Source organism: Propithecus coquereli, unplaced genomic scaffold (assembly GCF_000956105.1).
Source record: "Propithecus coquereli isolate 6110/MARCELLA unplaced genomic scaffold, Pcoq_1.0 Scaffold10, whole genome shotgun sequence".
In the NCBI taxonomy this organism is placed as follows: Eukaryota; Metazoa; Chordata; class Mammalia; order Primates; family Indriidae; genus Propithecus; species Propithecus coquereli.
Genome location: NW_012133858.1, coordinates 7,956,735 through 7,964,386, shown reverse-complemented (window position 1 = coordinate 7,964,386; position 7,652 = coordinate 7,956,735).

Here is a 7,652-nt window from a genome sequence, read left to right as displayed (position 1 = left end):
TTTCAAAGTACTGGGATTACAGGCATAAGCCACTACACCCAGCCTCTTGTTTCTTTTATATAGATCTTTTGGAAGGAGGAATTGAACCTATGGAAAAAAGTTTCTAATATAAAAATACAGGATGATATGCAAGGAGAATTTGGAAGGTCACAGGATTGAAGTCCTGTACCATGAAGGGTTTTGGGAAGCAGCAGGTCCCATATTCTCAATGGTCAAGTGATACCCAGGTATCAGGGGAACAACCAGAGTGAAAACGAGGTCAGTATATATTCCTAGTGTTCTACAAGTTCTCTATTATACTTTCTTTTTACTTAACTTGCTATTTCTTTATGTAATTGACATATCTGTGAAACCTACTAAACATTTTTTTTCTCTTAATGTGATTATGTGTGTGTTTTGTAACTTAAAGTTTTAACAGTGTCAGAATAGAGACAGACAGCTGACGTTCCAAACATTGGAAATAATAATTGTTTTATGGTACTGGTGGAAACAATTTAGCTTTAGGGAACAAAAATTTTAAATTCAACAGTTACATTTTTTATGGATTTTTAAAACTGCCTTATTGACATATAAATCACATACCATACCATTCATCCACTTAAAAGTGTAAAAGTTAATGGTTTTTAATAAACTGAGAGGCTTATGCTACCATCACCATAACCTAACTTTAGACTACTTCTCTCCCCTCAGAAGGAAACTCCATACCCATTAGCAGTTAGTCCCCATTTCCCCTTATACCACCACCTTGCTTCTGCCCTAGGAAACTATTAATATTAATCTACTTTCTGTCTCTGTAGATTTGCCAGTTCTGTACACTGCATATAAGTGGAGTCATGTAACATGTGGCCTTTTGTGACTGACTTTCATTTAGCTTATGTTTTCAAGATTCGACAATGCTGTATTAGTACTTCATTCCTTTTTATGGCTGAATACTATTCCATTATATGTATGTATATACTGTACCACTTTTTGTTTATCCTCTCATCAGCTGATGGGTGTTTGGACTCTTTCTATTTTTGGGCTATTATGAATAATGCTGCTATGAAAAAGTATATACTTAGTGAAATCAGTGGGTCATATGATAAATATGTGTTTTAATATTTTAAGGAACTGCCAGGTAGTTTTCCAAAGTGACTGCACCATTTTACACTCCCAGCAGCAAAGTATGAGGTTTCCTATTTCTCCATGTCCTCACCAACATTTGTTATTATCTGTCTTTTTTATTATAGCCATCTCAGTGTATATAAAGTGGCATCTCATTATAGTTTTCATTTATACTTCCCTAATAAGTAATGATGTTGAGCATCCTTTTGTGTGCTTATAGGCTTACACATTTATGGAAAACAAATTTTCAGCAAAGGTGCCAAGGTTATTCAATGGGGGAAATTATGGTCCTTCCAACAAATATTGCTAGGACAATTGGAAGCTGTATGCCAAAAAGTGAACCTCAGCCATTAACTCACGCCATGAATAATGGGTCATAGAACTGAAAATAAGAGCTAATGCTATAAAATATAGGAAATGTGGAAGATCTTCATGACTTTGAGTTTGATAAAGGTTTCTTAGGACACAAAAAACATGAACCATAAAAGAAAAAAAATTGACAAATTGGACCTCAGCAAAATGGAAACTTTTTACTCTTCAAAAAAAACTATTAAGGAAAAAAAAAGGCAAGCCACAGACTAGGTGAAAATATTTGTAGAACATTTATCTGTTAAAGGACTTATATCGAGAAAATGAATGTGTGTGTGAATATATATCAAATATGTATTTGAGATATATATATATATCTTACAACTCAATAAGAAGTCACCCAATTTAAAAATAGGCAAAAGATTTGAACAGACACTTCACCAAAGTGGATATATAAATGGCCAATAAGTACATAAAAGGTGTCTGACATTAATAGTCATTAGGTAACTGCAAACTAAACAAATTTTGTAATGACAGGGTCTCACTCTGCTGCCCAGGCTGGAGTGCAATGGCATGATCACAGCTCACTGCAACCTCAAACTCCTGGGCTCAAGCAATCTTCCTGCATCAGCTGCCCAAGTAGCTAGGACTACAGGCTTGTGCTACCATGCTCAGCTATTTTTTTTTTTTTTTTGTAAAGATGGGGTCTCAAACTCCTGGCCTCAAGCAATCCTCTAACCTTGGCCTCCCAAAGTGCTGGTATTACAGGCATGAGCCATCATGCCTGACCAAGACTAGCAATGTTAATGGGAATCCAGAGCAACTGAAAGTCTCATACATTGTTGGTAGGAATGCAAAATGGTATACACTCTTTGGAAAGCAGTTTGACAGTTCTTATAGTTAAACACATGCTTACTATATGACCCAGCAATTCCACTCATATATTTACTCAAGAGAAATAAAAAATTATGTTTACACAAAGATCTCTACCTAAATGTTCATAAGTACTTTATTCATTAGCCAAAGTGGAAACAACCCAAATGTCCATCAACTGGTGACTATTTGAACAAATCATAATTTGTCTATACGATGGACTACAACTGAGCAATAAAAGGAACAAACTTTTGACACATGTAACAACATGGACAAACCTCAAAACATTATGATATGTGAAAGAGGCCAGACACAAAATACTATGTGATTCTATTTATATGACATTCTAGAATAGGCAAAACAGAAAACAGATCTGAGGTTACTGGGGGTCAGAGGTATATGACTGATTGCAAAGAAGCACAAGGGAATTTATTTATTTATTTTTTTAGACATGGAGTCTCACTATGTTGCCCCAGCTGGCCTCAAGGGATCCTCCCACCTTAGCCTCCCAAGTAGCTGGGACTGCTGGCACATGCCACCACACCCAGCTACAAGGGAGCTTTTGAAAATGATGGGGGATATTCTGTGATCTTTATCATGATTGTGGTGGTAGTTATATGACTGTAAACATTTGTCAAAGCTCATCAAATTATACTTTTTAAATTATTGAATATTGTATGTAAATTATCTAAAAATTTATTTTTTGAAAGGTTGTTTGCTATAAAAGTGTAGTTTCAAGACAAGTGTCTTAGTACTCTTTCTAAATCAATTACTACCCAAAATCTCTTGTACATAGAGTTTGGAGCTTTTACTGCCATTATGTTTGTCTTGCTTTGATTTACTTAATTACCACTAACTTTTCACTTAAAATAAGGATTTTTTTGGCTAGGTTTCACAACTTAATACTTTTTCCATCTTTTCTATTTTTAGTGTAAAGTTATGATGTTGGATGCAGTGGTTCATGCCGCTAAGCCTAGCTACCGGGGAGGCTGAGACAGGAGGATCACTTGAGCCTAGGAATTCAAGGCTGCAATTAGCTATGATTATACCACACTGCATTCTAGTGTGGGTGACAGAGAGAGACCTCATCTCTGGGAAAAAACAAATTAAAATTTAAAACAATAATAAGAAATAAAGTTATGATGTTAGAAATACTAATACAAAGAAGAGTTTTAACTGGGTGTGTGTTCAAAAGAAACACCTTGATTGGTTGTTCAACAGATACAGGTCCCCCGGAGCCAACAGTCATTCAACACAGGGCCAATAAACACCCTCTCCAATGTTCCACCATCAATTCTCCACTCATAAGTACTATTGGAAGTAACAGGAAGAATTTTTATTTGATGTCATATAGTCTCTTTGGTTTGAAAAGCTCATAAAATCTAAAATTGTTTTAAAAATAAATAGCAGGCACATATACCCAGGTGTTTTTTTAAATCTAAAATTTGTAAACTGGGCGTGGTGGCTCATGCCTGTAATCCTAGCACTCTGGGAGGCCGAGGCAGGCGGATTGTTTGAGCTCAGGAGTTCGAGACCAGCCTGAGCAAGAGCAAGACCCCATCTCTACTAAAAAAAATAGAAATTATCTGAACAACTAAAAATATATAGAAAAAATTAGCCGGGCATGGTGGCGCATGCCTGTAGTCCCAGCTACTCGGGAGGCTGAGGCGGTAGGATCGCTTGAGCCCAGGAGTTTGAGGTTACTGTGAGCTAGGCTAACACCACGGCACTCACTCTAGCCAGGGCAACAGAGTGAGACTCTGTCTCAAAAAAAATAAATAAATAAAATTTGTAAACTGAGAATGCATAAACCAAGTGATGGATATGATTCAATTAGAGAAAAGTTTTATGATTGACTCATTTCCGTGCCTAAGGTAGTATCAACTTGCCAAATGCAAAGGAACCTGCTCTGAAGCAGCTAGTGTCAAATCCATGACATGAGAGGTGATTTAGGTTCAACAAAACAACGTCAGTCATCATAGTAAATTAATGTCAATTTAATGTTACTGGTTGCAATTTGGTTTATATTTAATATGTAAATTTGCTTTGATGTTATAGTTGCATAAGAGCTATAAGCTTAAACTTATATCTAATATTGGCTTTGGACATATTTAAGCAACATTATACTAAAAATAATTTTAGTATCATTCCTGGAAGTCTAAAAATGTTTTCTTTAAAAGTATACAATACTCAAGCTTGAGTTCATGACCTTGTAGATAGTGTGCTAAAAATGAATGGCCTTTAGCATCTCCAGGTGAGACTAGGACTAGGTCAGTGATGTTGCTGGGGAATCAGGGGGAAATAGCAAGGTTAGAACCCATAGTTTCCTGTGGAAGAGAGTATTCTGGTAGAGCATGAGGATTTTTCAATATAAATTCTAAGGTATCCAGGTGGGAAAACTAGTCACATTATCAGTGGGAGATATTATAGTCAAGAATGAAGCCTAGGTTTCTGGCTTCAGTGACTGGGTGGATCCTGATGCCATACATCCAGGTAGGGAGCACAAGGGAGTGAGCAGGTTTGTCTACTTAGAGTCTCAGTCTTAGACCTACCTTATCTGCCCTGACTGGCCCTGACTAGCCATTCTGGTGTCATTACCACTAGTTCTCCTACTAGCACATAGTTTCAGATATTAGTCAGGATTCTTGGTTGCATGTGACAACCCCACTAGGGAGGCAGGGGTGTTTTGGAGCTGTTACCAGAGTTGCCCAGGCTGATCTCAAGTGATCTTCCTGTTTCAGCCTCCCAAGTAGCTGGGACTCCAGGAGCGAACCACTGTGCCCAGCTTGACTTGCTCCTTTCTTACTAACATACTCTTAATTTTCTGATTGATGTTACTGCTCTTCATGAGGAATTACTTTTTTGGTTCTTAGAATTTTCAACATTTTCCCTTCCTGCATTGCTGTGTAGAGGCTCAGCTCCCCCTAGCGACACAGTCCACAACTTTCCTGGATCTTCAAAGATGTTGATAGCATCAAATTAATCAATTCACTTGACCAGTCTCTACCTGAACTTTTTCTGTTTTTTTCTTTTCTAGGTGAATTAGACAATTATACATCTCTTTATCAACTTAATTATTTTGTTAATAAGGAACTCTTCATGGCACTAAGTAAACATTCAAATTTTAAAATTTTGTTCTAAGTAGATTTCTTTACAGTTAATCTATTTTGAATTTTCAAAAGTTTGAAAAATTATATGCCAAAAAATGTTATTTCCCAGGTTCATAGAATCCTTTTTTATATTTCTGAAGCATCATTCAGCACTACTATCCCACCACGTATTTTCACTGTCTGTTCCCATCATTGGCTATGGCTCTTCTTCAAAGGGCAACTTTTCCTTCAAAGCTTATGTCCTCTGAGACCAGTGGTTCATATCCCTGGCCATAAATCAGATTCACTTTTGTTGATTTAAAAACTATCTAGGCCGGGTGTGGTGGCTCATGCCTGTAATCCCAGCACTTCGGGAGGCCAAGGCAGGAGGATCACTTGAGGCCAGGAGTTCAAGACCGCAGTGAGGGCCGGGCGCAGTGGCTCACCTGTAATCCTAGCTCTCTGGGAGGCCGAGGCGGGTGGATTGTTTGAGCTCAGGAGTTCGAAACCAACCTGAGCAAGAGCAAGACCCCGTGTCTACTAAAATTAGAAAGAAATTAATTGGACAACTAAAAATATATAGAAAAAATTAGCCGGGCATGGTGACGCATGCCTGTAGTCCCAGCTACTCGGGAGGCTGAGGCAGAAGGATTGCTTGAGCCCAGGAGTTTAAGGTTGCTGTGAGCTAGGCCTGACGCCATGGCACTCTAGCCCGGGCAACAGAGTGAGACTTTGGGAAGCCAAGGTGAGAGGATCTCTTGAGACCAGGAGTTCAAGACCAGCCTGAGCAACATAGCAAGACCCCATCTCTACAAAAATTAAAAAAACATTAGCTAGGTGTGGTGGCATGCACCTATAGTCCCAGCAACTTGGGAGGCTGAGGCGAGAGGATGGCTTGAGCTTAGGAGTTTGAGGTTGCAGTGAGCTATGATGATGCCACTGCACTCTAGCCTGGGCAACAGAGCGAGACCCTGTCTCAAAAAATAAAAAAAAAGTTAAACATAGAGTTACCATAGGGTTTCAATTCCAGCAATTATTCTCCTAGGTATATACCCAAGAGAATTGAAAACATATGCCCACACACAGCCCTGTACATGAATGTTCAGAGCAGCATTACGTATGATAGCCAAAAAGTGGAAACAACTGAAGTACTCAAATGATAAATGGATAAACAAAATGTGGTATATTCATACAATGGAATGTTAATCATCCATAAAAAATAATGAACTACCGATACATGCTACAATATGGATGCACTTTGAATACACTATGCTAAGTGAAAGAGGCCGGACACAAAAAGACATATATTATATATTTCTACTTATATAAAATGTCTAGAATAGGCAAATCCACACAGACAGAAAGTAGTCCAGTAGTTTCCAGGGGCTGGGGGAAGGTAGAAATGGGGAGAAACTGCTAATAATGTGGGGTTTCTTTTGGGGGTAATGTAAATGTCTGGAATTACATAGTGGTGATGGTTACACACTTTGTGAATATACTAAAAACCACCAAATTGTACACTTTAAAGAGTAAATTTTATGGTATGAGAATTATATCTCAATTTTTTTAAAAAAGTATATATTATGGCTTATATTTAAGGAAAGGGAATACATGATATCTTTTAAAAAGTTTTAAACATCTCCCTTAGATTTGATAGCTAGTTATCAAAGTAATATTAAACTAATTTATCAAAAGATGAATAGTTATCATATTGAATTTAAAGTTCAAGCCAAAATCTCACTCTTTCTCCTACATCCTTCCCTCTCTTTCTTCTTACCTTTACCAGGTTATGTTTTAAGTAATAAATATATTTTGTAAACTATTTCCTTGGTGTAATGTGATTTCTCCAAGCAAAGATACTTTCAAATAAAATTAGTTTTATGCACAGATTTTTTTTTTATTAAAAAAATAGGGGGGTCTCACTCTGTCTCCAGGCTGGAGAGAAGGGTGCAATCATAACTCACTGCAGCCTCAAACTCCTGGCCTCAAATGATCCTCCGACCTCAGTCTCCCTAGTAGCTGGGACAATACATGCATGCCACTACACCTGGCTAAATTTTTAAAAATTTTTTTGTAGAGATGGGGTTTCACTATGTTAACCAAGCTGGTCTCAAACTCCTGGCCTCAAGCAATCCTCCCACCTTGGCCTCCCTAAGCGCTGGTATTAAGGTATAAACCACCCCACCCAGCCCCACAAATTTTTTTTTTTTTTTTTGAGACAGAGGCTCAAGCGATCCTTCTGCCTCAGCCTCCCGAGTAGCTGGGACTACAGGCATG